We start from the raw sequence: 14248 nt of genomic DNA, 5'->3' as shown, positions 1-14248 counted from the left end.
CTTTAAAGCCAGTCAGCTCTAGGCTGTAGGAGAATCCTGAAGGGTGCTGTGGTTGTTTGCCAAGAGTCTGAGTCACAGCACCCACCACAGGTGGCTTCACCACCATCTGTAGCTTCAGCTGCAGGAGCCTTAACATGTCTGGCCTCTGGGGGTGCCTGTACTCATGTGCCCATATACAGACACAGGCAGACAGGCAAGCATGTATGCATGCATGGTCTCTATGGTCCCTCTCTCTCTCTCTCTTCTCTCTCTCACACACACACACACACACACACACACACACACACACACACACACACACACACTAAAAAATGAGATCAGTCAACATCCCAGTAGACAGCACTAATTAGACTCAATAGAAAAATAGAAACAACAACAACAGCAACAAAAGAGAGGACATGAAGACGGAGGGGGTGCAGTGGGGGTGCCCCAGGGGAAGGGAAAAAGAAGAGGGGGAATTTGGGGTAGATATATTCAAGATACATTGTATCCATATGTGAAATTGTCAAAGAGTAAATACATGAATATTCTAAGTATACATTTAATATGGACATATATAGAACCCTCCTTTCGTAACGGCACTCTGGACGCATCCATCATGTGGTGTGCACCTCTGCACAAGTCCAAAGCTCTACAGATGATGGGTTCACACACATTTTAACAAGGGCGTCTAACAGGATCCCGCCTGCCATCCCTAAGAAACCCCTCCCTCCCAACCCGCTCTGGTCAACCATTAGCCCAGAGAATTAGTTCCAACCAAATGGTTCTCACGTCTTAAACTAAGCATTCCCCAAAGGAAGAAATACCTCATATCATAACCCAGCGTGTAGGTGACTGTGCATAGATTCACATACGAGTGATATATCTTATACTTAGGGAACTCAAGCTGCTTCTTACAGCATTCAGTTCTCCTCGACGCTTCCTATTTTACTGTTTCACTCTATCCTTCAACCTAGAAAAACAAATATGGCTGGGGATGTAGCTCCGTGGCATTACACTTGCCTCACATGTGCGAACCCCTGGCCTTGGCATTAGACCTGAGGGAAGGAGAAGTAAGCAGCTGGATGGGTTTTATGGTTGACTAATGGATCTTTTGCTGTTGCTGCTGTTTGTTTCCAGTGCTAGACAGAAGTTGGATCTAAGGCCTTCTGCATGTTAAGGAAGACCCACGGTTTAAAATGTATGGTATTGAACAGTCTTCCTTGGAACCTGTGCTATCAGGCAGTTCCACAGTACCCCATCCTAAGGAGCCCCGCTTCCTTTGGGATGATGTCTGAACACATGCACAGGGATCCAAAACTTCAGAGTGGTATATGTGAGTCCCATAGCTTCTCTCAGAGCCCCACACACACACACACACACACACACACACACACACACACACACACACACACACACACACACACACACACACATACAGTTTTTGTACCGTGTGTTTCTATAGGCAGTACACTAGTAAAGGTACAAGTGCTGGACCAAAGACATTTTGAAATTTTGATTTTTTTCCCCCATTAGATTGTCTTCCTAGAAGTTGCCTGCACATGTCTCAGAATGCATAGACACCATGGGTCTCCATGAGTCACACAGAGCATGAAATATTACTCACAACCCCCCTTGGTGCTTAATGCCCAGCTACTTTCTGTCTGTCTGTACATACTGATGTGGTTGGAACAATGGGACTTCGCTCCATTAGGAGGAGGCTGTACTCCAGGATAACCAGACTCCGAGTCTGTGAAGGCACCCTGCTCCTCAGACGCTAACGACTCTTTTCCAGCTAGGAGTGTCCTTGACTTTGTCGTCCCATGTCCAGCCTCCCCTTCTCCCTGTCTTACTCTCAAAGTGCATGGGCCATGTTCTGCATGTCCCTAGCTGAGAGGTCTCTGTCACCGTACTCTGCTTGTTCACAGTTTAAGTTGTGCGTGCTGTCTCCTGACTGACAGTTCAGTGGCTGCCTCGAGAGGCATCTGAGATCCACTTAGGTGTGTGGGTCTGACACTGTGCGTGTCCTCAAGTCACTTGGCCTCAAGGCCCTCGCTTCTTAGTCCTGCACAACACAACGAGGCGCCAACTTTCTCTGGAAAGCATGAGATCCGCGTTCCTTACTAGGGCCTGTATGAGCCGACCTTTCTTTTCTCCTCCTCCACTTTACCAGCGTCACCTTTGTCCATTCCTCTCAGTCTCTTTAGTCCTCCCCAAACACACCAGTCTCATTGTGGGGAGCACCTCCTCATACTCTAGACCGCAAGCTTTCTTTTCTCATTTAAAGGTCATCTTAGTTCACTCCTTTTTTTTTTTTTTTATGGAAAATGTACATTTTAATAGTTTGGGAGGTAAAGTCTGAAGACTAAAATATCACATTCACCTGAAATCATTTTAGATAATGACTATTCTTTTCCGATGAAGTAGCATCTGGAAACTGCATAATCTCTTTAGATGGCACTTATACAGTTTTATTTATTTATTTATTTATTTATTTATTTATTTATTTATTTATTTAATTGGATTTTTAAATTTACATTTCAAATGTTATTTCCTTTCCAGGTTTCCCGGACATAAGCCCCCTATTCCAACTCTTTCCCCTTCTTCTAAGGGTGTTCCCCTCCCATCTACCACGCCCCCAACATTCTCCTGCACTGGGGGTTCAGTCTTGCAGGACCAAGGGCTTCCCCTTCCACTGGTGCTCTTACTAGGATATTCATTGCTACCTATGCAATTGGAGCCCAGGTCAGTCCATGTATAGTCTTTGGGTAGTGGCTTAGTCCCTGGAAGCTCTGGTTGGTTGGCATTGTTGTTCATATGGGGTCTCGAGCCCCTTCAGCTCCTCAGTCCTTTCTCTGATTCCTTCAACGGGGGTCCCGGAACTAGTCATCTAAGAGAAACCTCCTTAAGAATCTTAGGTCATTCTTACGGAGTTTTCTCTTAGAAGACTAGGTAAGCTAGTGGAGCCACCCAAGCATGCTCTACGTAAGCCCATGGCATTGCTCACTGTGCTAATTATTGGGGTTGTGTTGTTGTTTTGTTTCTGTTTTAAATAGCTTGATGAATATGAACTTCATGGGAGCTTTTATCCATGCAGAAATGCATCTTTCTTATCTAGACCAGTGCTGGGTACACAGTCTTGCTCACTAGATAATGGTTCCGTGAATAAAGTGGTTAAAATACGTGTTCCTTTAACCAAAGGATTTGTGCAGTCTGCTGCGGTTCATCTGTACATGTTAGCCTGAATATGATTGCGTAGAGGGTGAAAGGTCAATGTTGACAATCTTGGAGCCCTTCATAAGGTGTGCAACTATTTTGTATGACTTCAACACATGTAAACATCACCATTTTCACAAACAAGAAGCCAAACACATACTTAACATCCAGGATGTTTGAGACAGTTTATATTATACCTTCTATGTTGTGGTGTGGATAAAAAAAGCAGCAGAATGGTTCCTGATTGTACCCTGGTGGTCGCTAGTTCTGACTCCAATGGGCCATTCGAACTAGTGCTAATTTATCTCAGATTAGTATCTCTCCTCTCTGCTAGTCATGAACTCTCTGGTTCCAGCTACCTGGCAAAATCATGGTTCTAGAAGTCCAGCAGTGGCTGGCCTAGTGCAGCTCCCTGCCCTGGATTCTGCCAGTGGAAGTATAAACTCCCAACTACCCAGTAAGATTGAGACTCAATAAACGCTAACCCAACAATCAGAATTACATTTTAAATTCTCAATCCACAATACATCCACACAAAATACTCATAACCAGTTGATAAAGATGTAAACCGCCCACCTAGATAAGATAAATTTGCCTACAGAAATTCATCCCAGCTACCGTGGCAATCCAAGACCACCCAGATCTGGGTCATCCTTCCCCATCTCCATCTTGATTCTCCCACTTCTCCTTCTCCTCTCCTCTCTCCTTCCGAGACTTTTCCCCCACCTACTTTTCCTTCTTATCCATCCAATGATAGGCTTCACTTTATCCTAGACCTGCCTTGTTGCATAATGACATCATCCTACACATCTACTATATATATACATATATATATACATATATATATAGTGATATGTATATATATTTTGTGATATATATATCACAAAAGCTTCCCCATCCCAGTTCCCCCTTGCAGAGTTCCTTACCCTACCCCTTCCTTTCACCTCTGAGAGGGCCATATTCCCCCACCCTGGTGCATCAAGTCTCTGGAGGATTAGTCACATCCTCTCCCATGGAGTCCAGACATGGCAGCCCTCTGCTACGTATGTACCAGGGGTGGGGGTGGCTTGGACCAGCCCATGTTTGCTTTTAAGTTGGTGGCTCAGTCTCTGGGAGCTCCCAGAGGTCCATATTAGTTGACACTGTTGGTCTTCCTGTGGGGTTGCCATCTCCTCGAGGGCCTTCAATCTTTCTCCTAACTCTTCCACAGTGGTCTCTAATGTCTGTCCAATGTTTGTCTATCTGCATCTGTCTCAGTCAGCTGCTGGTAGAGCCTCTCAGAGGGCTGTTAAGCTAGGCTCCTGTCTGTAAGTACAGCACAGCATTAGTCATAGTGTCAGGGATTGCTGGCTGTCCATGGGATGAAACTCAAAATGGGCTGGTCTGTTTGGCCATTCTTTTAGTCTTTGCTCTGTCTTTGTCCCTGCATTTCTTTTAGACAGGACCAATTTTGGGTCAAAAGTTTTGTAGGAAAGTTGGTTTTCCCATCCCTCTACTGGGGGTCCTGTCTGGCTACTGGAGGGGTTCTCTTCAGGCTCCATACCCCATTGTTTGGCATTTCAGCTAAGGTTATCTGGATTGACTCCCGGGGAGCCTCCCTCATTTACACAATGGAATACTATTCAGATATTAAAAACGAGGACGTCATGCATTTCTCAGGCAAATGGATGGAACTAGAAAATCTCATCCTGAGCGAGGTAAACCAGACCCCAAAAGGTATGCATCATATATACTCACTAATAAGTGGATATTAGCCAAACGTTCAGAATAACCATGATACACCCCATAGACCCAAAGAAGTTTAACAAGAAGGCCTAAGTGAGGATGCTTGAATCCCTCTTAGAAGGGGGAACAAGGTAGTCATGGGAGGCAGAAAGAGGCAGGGAGGGACCTGGGTGATAGAGGGGAGGGCAAAGGGAATATAAGTGCAGGGTCAGGCATGGGGAGAGACAGGAGAGTTCCAGAGGGCCAGGAGAATGAATGGAAATATGCATCTGCTTGCGGTGCGGGGGTTGGGTGTCTCTTAGAGTGGAATTTTACCAGTGTCCTCAAAGGGGCTTTAATATAGTTCCTAGGTAAGTGTTCGTTTTCCTCTTGTAATGGTTATGTGAGGAAATATTAGTGTAAGGACATTGACATGAGATGGTTGTTTTTGTTGGTGGTCACATGGTTAGTGTCTAATTTGTTCAGTCCTTCGTGAGGTCTGGCATAGGCTGGCTGGCAGTCTCTTGGAAGCATGCGATTGCCCTTGAAGTTCAGGTTTTTGGTTGCCTATGCCACACAGAGAAGCTGCAGTGCCCTTGGCAGGTGGATTTTTATAAAAAGTTTTATAAAATCTTTTAAATTATCATTTCAATGTTAAGTACGCGCCTGTGTGTGTGTGTGTGTGTGTGTGTGTGTGTGTGTGTGCGCGCGCGCACACACACACACACACACACACACACACACACTTCTGGTTCATTTTTGTTGAAAAACTAAAGCACACAGTAACCGTTCTTCATATTCTCTCTGGGAATCATGGACATGGGTTTGCGCATTGCCCCGTGGGCCACAGTGCTGGCGCCCCCATAGCTTTCTCGCAGCCAGCCTCCCTATGGCTGAGTCTGGAATACCCACGTCAGTGAGGCTCACAGTCAGTATTTCTAAACAAGCCACTCTCCAAAGTGAAAGAAGAACATAGGCTGCTCGCCGCTGCAACTCTACTGGGCTCCTTGGCTACCCAGGTGTCAGCCCTGAGCTCGTGCTTGAGTTACTTGGCAGCCCCTGGTGATCCTTGACCCCCAAATTTAGAGTTTTGAGCAAATCATTCGATGAAAATAATGAGAAAGTCTCGTGTGTAGCAGATGAGGCCCACAGAGCATAATTACGTCTAGGAATAGTCAGATCAAAGAAAGGAAGACAGACAAGTAACAGATAAGGCGGGTCCTGCCCCTACTGTCCTGACAATCCTCAAAGTGAGTCCAGAGTCGCCAGCCTCTCAGGGGCCTTTGACTCATCTTTGATGAGGATTAGAAGGAAGATCAGGAGAAGGTGCCAGAGATGCTAACCATCTTTTCTCTTGGCACAGGCTTCCCTTTATCCCAGGTGCTTTACCTGGAGAGGGGGGTCGGCCAGCAGTACACTGTTCTCTCATAAACGGCCTGCTATCGAAACAATACAAGTTACAATACAGACTTAGCTTTAAACAAAAAAAAAATCAAAGTGACTGTCCACAAGCAAGAGTTTTTGACACCCTGTGATCGTGAATGAATGCTAAGTTTGATCATTGGTGCATTGTGGTGGCTAAAGGTCTAACTTCAGAACCGCTGTTTTCCTCCCCGTTGCTAGTTGAAGCCAGCAGGCTAATTAAGTAAGTTACACAGCTGCTAAGGGCTATGCTGTTAGGCCTGTTTCTGAAATTATACGTCAGATACGTTTCATGTTCTTGACCTCAGCCTCTGGTAAGTGGCCTATGTATGCAATTGACTCCTAGTAACCTAAAACCACGATTTTAATATTTGTGACATTTGAAACACAGAATATCATCAAATAAAGTATTTAAAATAGTTTAAATTCAGATTTTTTTGTCTAAGTAAATGGCTCAGGAAATCCAGTTTCTGTGGTTATGATGTGTTTTTATGATATGTTTTGATCATCCGGGAATCTTGCACTCACGATATTGTGCTATGATTTAGTTCCGCCACGCTTTTAAACTTCGTATATAAGTGACACACTTATAGTTTAACTCTGCCTAAGTCAGTCACGTGAACTGAGGAGATTTTGAATTTCATGCGACTTAATAATTCTGCAATTCAGATCTCTGTTTTCGTCCTGTCTGCTCAATTGTACCAGATTGCTAAGACCATATTATGTACATTCCATAACTAACGAAGAATCAATGAATGCTTGAAGGGAGCTTTGTGTAGACCTAAGTGAAATAACTGTGTCTTCAAGAAGATAGGGCCAAAATGTAGAAAAACTACTAAAAAGGTATGTCTGATGAAAATTAATACGGTATATTGTTTTCCGATATTCTATGACACTTGCAGAATGTCAGCTTTCTAAAATCTCCAGTGACTTCTCCCTTCGGCTCACACTGGAGTTCACACCTCAGTGTGAACACTATAATTTTGTGTTCTTTTCCTAGTGAGATTGCTTCAGTTGTTCACATTTCAGGTCCCACAAAATGCCGAGTGGTTCCTGCCTGGGGTTAGATCTCCTGCTCCTGCATTCTGCTGGAGTTTTTGTTTTTCTTTAGACAGGGTTTTACTGTGTAGCTCTCCGGCTGTCCTGGAACTCCCTCTGTAGCTGCATCTGCCTGGGATTAAAGGTGTGGACCGCCACGGCCAGACTGCCGCTGGTGTCTTATGCAACCTCCAGAGGATTCCATCAGCTCCCGGTCCCCTTTCCACCCACTGGAGTCCTTTTATTTGTGTGTTGCAGTGGACACAGGCGAACACAGTGCCATTCAGTGATGCCATCGTACCTCTCAGTGCATAAAGCTTTTTGTTTCTGAGGGGAAACAAAAGCGGAGAAATTTCAGCAGAACCCACAGTTCTCTTCTCTTCACTTAAATAGCAAAAGCCCACACACTGTTTACCCACTACACCATTTTTCTCAGGACTTAATCTATAGGGCTTATTAGTAAAAGAATCTTTCATTTGCTTAGAAAAAGAAAAAAAAAAAATGACAAATACTGACCCCAAGGATCTATAATATCCTCAAAGATCACAGTAGTTTTGGACTCATTTTCATGGTCTCTCTCCTCCCTTCACTCTTTTTGGCTGCTTATTCATTAGTGGTTTCTTAATTTGTGGCACACTTTGTAATCTCATCCTAGACAGAGAATAGGAAGTTATTCAGTTTCATCGGCTTCAAATATGGTTAACTGAAAATTACCAAGATTATAGTATGGTAATGTTTGAATCTCTATCAAATTTAGGAGAACTCCTCTAGGTCTCTTTTGTAGATGAGCTAAAAGATTCGGAAAAGTTTTCCAACAGATTAATTTTGGGGATGCACAATTAAATATTACCTCCATTCTGCTCTGACACATTAAGCTTCTGTGATGGATACCCGGACACATATAGTTGATGGACGCGCAGACACATAAGAGGTAAGTGATGGATATTAAGAGAGAATGGAAAACTGAAAGACTGATTAGAGTTAAAGTATCTTATTCTAGGTTTGCAAAAGTCACAAGGGCCCCTCTGGAGGCCTTAGAAAGGGTCTGTGCAATGATGGTTATCAAGAGTTTATTTCTGTATTGTAGAATTCCCACCTAACAAGATTAACATAGAAAATAACCTCAAAATTCTGGACAGGAATAGACAGTTACATTTAATTGATGGAAAGCAAAGTCAACATGGGCTAAGTACGAATATCACATACAGTAGTCAAAGCAACAGGTAAGGAGCGTTAGATGACCTTTCAGTGGGAGCCAACACTCTGATACAAATAGAAAACTGGTTGACATACTAAGGGCCATATCATTTCCAGACCATGGTATCTAATTCTCTCTCAGCAACTGCTTTGGTTAGAAGACAGAGGTATAGTAGGGGTTGTATAGAGTAGGTGCCATTTATGTTTTAAATTAATTCATTATTGTGTGCATATGATATGTGGGAGTGCAAGTGCACACATGTTACAGGGCACATGTGGAGATCAGAGGGCACGTCTCTGGAGTGGATGCTGTCAGCCTTGTGTACTGGGTGTTATATCACCAGACTCTGAAGAATATGTCACTTAAATTGATGACAACATGCAGACCTCCAATTCTTTCAAAGAATTCAAGAGTAGGAAATACTTTAAATTCATTTTATGAGACTAGCACTACCCTGCTACTGAAGCCAGGTCACTACAGAAAGGAGAAACTGCCCACCAGTGTTCTTGATGAGTGCAGGTGAACATAACCTTAGCAGTGCTAGCAAATTGAATCCAACGGCACATGCACAGGACCATAAACCATGACCTAGTGGGGTTTGCTCTGGGACTTAAGAATAGCTCAGTACATTCAAATCAGTTAGTGTGACAGGCTGTATCAACAGAGTGGGGAGTAAAAACCGTAAGACTCTCTCCAAAGATGCACAAATAGCAACTAAAAAATAAACAAAACTAAGCATATATTCACTGTGGAAGTTCTCAGTGAATAATATATAGAAGGAAGGCACTCAAATGCAGTCAAAGACACAGGTGAGACGCTTACCTGGCTGACAGCGCAGTCAGATGGCAGAAAGCTGCAAGCTTTCCACCAGGGTCAGGAGGAAGACTCGGGTAGCTGCTCTTCATCCTTGTGAGACACCAGAAGTCCGAGCCAAAGCAATTGGAGAAGAAGAAGAAAAAGGAAGGAGGAGGAGGGGGAGGAGGAGGAGGGGAGGAAGAGGAAGAAGAAGAAGAGGAGGAGGAGGAAGAAGAAGAGGAAGAAGAGGAAGAAGAGAAGAAGAGGAAGAGGAGGAAGTAGGAAGAGAAGGAAGAAGGAGGAGGAGGAAGAGGAGGAGGCGGAAGAGGAGGCAGAAGAGGAGGAAGAGGAAGAGGAAGAAGAAGAATAACAACAACAACAATGACGATGACAACAAGAACAAAATCTAAATCAAAAAAGAACAACAAGTGAAGTTGCCTCTTAAAATGAAAACATCATTTTATACATTTCTGAAGACTTTACAGAAAAACTGTAGGGTAAAATCAAGACCAGTACAGGTACAAGATACAAGACTCAATATAGACAGAAAGAACCTTTTGTGACACCTTCTCCCTAGCTTCATACCCAGAGTTCCCATGTGTTCCCTCTAAGTCTGGCATCATAAATGGACAGAACTAGTAAAGATTGTACTGAGTGAGGCGACCCAGATCCAGAAAGCCCAATGGAACCTGTTCTCTCTTGGTGGAGGCTCCCAGCTCCACATCCTCAGATATGAGTATGTAGCCTGTAGTAATTATAGAAACCAGAAACTAAAATGGGACCATTGCCCAGATCTGGGGTCTGGGGTTAGGAAGCAATGGAGAGGGGAATAGCAGGATATATGTGATTTGATCAGGAATGAGAAAAGGGGGGCTCCTTAGGAATGTGCAAGGAAGGAGAAGGGTAGTAACAGGATACAGGATCTGATAGGAGAAATGGGGAGGTAGATACAGGAGGATGGGGAGGTAAGCACAGGAGATGGAGGGCCATGGGTAAAGCAATAAGGAATCACACTATTAATTATTATTTACATAAGCTTCTTATCTGTGACAGTGCTCTCTCCAGGAGCCAAAGACCACCTAACAAAAGCCCTCTTTTGAGTTGTTGGCCAGGGTGTCCAAGAGAGACCCCCAAACACGGCCTATTGCTGATGCCCTTGGTTACCTAGCAGAGCTGGAAGGTTAAGTTCACGGACTGAAGATACCATGAACTTTAGAAACAGGCTGTTGGCTCCTGGGATGGAACTGACTTGAGGACTGGTTTTCACAGCACTCTAAGGTACCATGAGAATTTACAAAGGAGAAGGGCAATCGCAAGTCCTAGCCTGCCATGATGTCTGTGAAACTGAAGACATCGGTGGAGAGATACTCTCTGCTCCCGTGCTTCTGAGTTGGAAGAGTTAATATTGTTCAGTGCATTACATCCCAAAATGATCAAAAGGTTTAATACAATCTCTGTTAAAGCCCAATAATGTTTTCTTTCACAGAAATAGAAAAGCAATCCTAAAATTCATATGGAATCACCAAGGACTCCAAGCAAACAAAATGGCTTAACAAAGAGCAAAGTTAGAAGTATCATACCACTTGATTTCAAAAGTACAGAACAAGGCTACCTTTACCCAAGCGGTGTGGCACTGGTGTTATAACCAGACATGTAAGCAAACAGAGTAGGACCAAGAACACATACGTAGTCAGGTAATCTTCAGTACAGGTGCCAAGCCACACAGTGAGGAAAAGAGGAGTCTCTTTGATTAATATACAGTTGAAGAACTGTATGTTTGGGTGTGAAAGAATGAAACTGAAGACTTATTTGACACCACACACGCAACCAGTTCAACTAGGCTAATAATCTAAATGCTAAGATCAGAAACTATAAAAATCCTAGCAGAAAACACAGGAGAAACATTTCCTGATGCCAAAGTTACAAATGGTTTCATGACTAGATTCCTCAACCACACCAATGAAAACAAAGTTGGGCAAGCGAATTTGCACGAGGATGGAAAAGTAGCCGACAAAGTACAACCATCACGGCAAACGCCTGGGTATGGCAGTTACACAGCTTCTGAGGAACTTATTCAACCTCAACAGCAACATAGACAGAACCCAGTTCAAGCGTGGACAAAGAATCCAAATAGAAATTTTTCCAAAGAAGTCATAGGTATATAAGAAAGCGTAGAGTATCACTGATCCTAAGAGAAATACAAGATACAAGACATTGCCTTGAAGAGGGTCTAGACGGGCAGGGAATGTATCACAGTTGATAGAGGGCTTGCCTGGTGTACCTGGGTCCCTGCATTCACCCTCCAACATGCCAGGAAACTCAGCCCTGGGGAGGTAGAGGCAAGAGGACCAGGCCCTCAAGGTCATTCTTGAATATATAATGAGTTCAGGGCCAACCTGAGCTATGTGTGATCCTGTACCAAAGTAGGAGTGTGAAGAAATGGGGACCCTCAAACACTGTTGCTGTTATCGTATGTTCTTACAGGCATGCTGTAATACAGTTTGGCGGTACCTCACAAATATGAATAATGTAAAATTTACCTGGAACCCCACTTCCAGCTATTACAGAAAAGAGAATTGAGATTGATATTATCAACAAATATTGTCACTCCTATTATCTTTGTAACATTATTCATGACAGCCTAGAGAGAGACACAGCCTAAATGTCCGACAGCCAGTGGGTGGATTAAAAACACAATGTGGTAAATATTCAGTGGAATAATTCAACCCCAAGAACGAGATCACGAGAATTACCTCGGCGAGCCCCAAAGCCATTAGACTGAGTGAAATAAACTGGAAACAAAAGGGAAAACACTGTTTGATTTCAACGACACAGTATTACCTGAGGAACTTGAACTCCTAGCAACCCAGGATAGAAGAGTGGTTGTCATGAGAGGTGAGGAGGTTGGCTGGGAGGATGGCGGTGAAAAGAGTCAAACCATTTAGAGGGTGAATGGATTCTGAAGCTCTAACAGACAGCACAGTAGCCAAGATGAAGAATAAGTGTTGTGCAATTCAACTTATCAAGAAATGGGGTGTTCACGTTTAACACACAAACATGCACACACGAGGGTAACAACAGTACAAGGTGACAGATGTGTTAAGTCAGCTTGATGCTGCTGAGAGCAAAACATCTTGAGAAGTGTAATTTTTAAGTATATAACATTTTTATCTTTTGATTATACTTCAATACAGCCAAGGGAAAAGTGTTGGGACAAAGGTGGGGGATGGAGTGGAGGAGACAGCCAGGATCGCAGTGCTAGATGAATGGTTAATGAACTTGGTGATGTCAGACTCACCTGCCAGGGCACAGGAATAAATAAACCTCGAATACCCACTGCTGTGCCCAGAAGACCTTTCTATGCCATCGTTGGCTCTAAGTTGCTGTGGCAGACAAGGATAATACTAACGGACCTTTCATCTCTAGTGAGCAATGGTTTTCTGACATCATGGCTACTCCCATGACTTGAGCGTCAAAGGGAACCTTTGACAACAACAGCCTGACTCAAAACCTGCTCATCCTGTTCTAAACACACATACACACTGTCCCAAATACACGCAAAGGCAAACAATGAGGCGAATGGTCTTCTTGCCTAATTTTAAAATTTAAATTTCATTAGAATGTGTTGTGTGCGTCCGTTCATGTGTGTGATGTGTGTGCATGTGTCTGTGTGTATATAGAGGCCTGAGGCTGATCCCAGTGTCTTCCCCATCAACTCTCTAACTTTTGTTATTGTTGTTGTTGTTAACTTTGAGGTAGGATTTCTCACTGTGCCTGGAAGTGCGGTCTGGCTAGACTGCTGAGTCTGTGAGCCCCGGGGATTTTTACCTCTCCCTCTCGAGAGAGGGGACTAAAGTGCACACTTCAGTCTGCCTTAGCTGGCTTTTTTATGTGGGTGCTGAGGAGCCTAACTCTGGTCCCTATGCCCTCAGGCAATCACTTTGCCGGCTGAGCTGCTCCAGCACCCTGGGCAAGACTCTTTGGAAGCCTTGCTTCAGTTCACACAGGGAGGCATGGGGATGGAGGGGTGGTCTTTCAATGCTGTGGCTAATAAGTGAGGAGTTCTGATGATAAGGATTCAGCTTAAAGGGGGCATAAATACAAGGTCTGTGTTTAAAGGAGAATCACAGCTCCTGTGACTTTTTACATAATAGATCCTAATTTAATATTTTAGTGTAAGGTATGAAGAAACATTCTCTCAAGCTCTGTCACCAGGTCCAGAGCTGCTCTTACACTGTATGCCCGTTTCTGCCTCTGTTTCCTGGACTGTTCAATCGGAACAATGAAGGACTTCGTACGAATGAATGACTTCTCTGTCAGTCTCCCAGAGTGTCTGTTCTAGAATATTCCTGCCATGCTCTAAGCTCATTAACTTCGGTTTGCTTCCAATGTTGCTTGTTTTCTTCATACATCCAGCACATGTGCACTGTGTTTCATGTGAACCAGTCTGCACTGGGACGTGGGGGAAATGGGCTCTGACTTCAGGCAGTTTAAAGTCTCTCATGCATCTTTTTTTTCCTCCATCTTTATTAAATTGGTTATTTCTTATTTACATCTCAGTTGTTATTCCCTTTCCCGGTTTCCAGGCAAACATCTCCCTAACCCCTCCCCTCCCCTTCTATATGGGTGTTCCCTTCCCCATCCTCCACCCATTACCGCCCTCGCCCAACAATCACGTTCACTGAGGGTTCAGTCTTGGCAGGACCAAGGGCTTTCCCTTCCACTGGTGCTCTTACTAGGCTATTCATTGCTACCTATGAGGTTGGAGCTCAGGGTCAGTCCATGTATAGTCTTTGGGGAGTGCTTTAGTCCCTGGAAGCCCAGGTTGGTTGGCGTTGTTGTTCCTATGGGGTCTCCCATGCATCTTAACGCAGCCACTATTACAAGGAACAGGCA

This window comes from Rattus rattus, chromosome 12 (assembly GCF_011064425.1).
Source record: "Rattus rattus isolate New Zealand chromosome 12, Rrattus_CSIRO_v1, whole genome shotgun sequence".
Classification (NCBI taxonomy): Eukaryota; Metazoa; Chordata; class Mammalia; order Rodentia; family Muridae; genus Rattus; species Rattus rattus.
The sequence above is the reverse complement of the archived record's forward strand: the minus strand, read 5'-3'. Positions refer to the sequence as shown.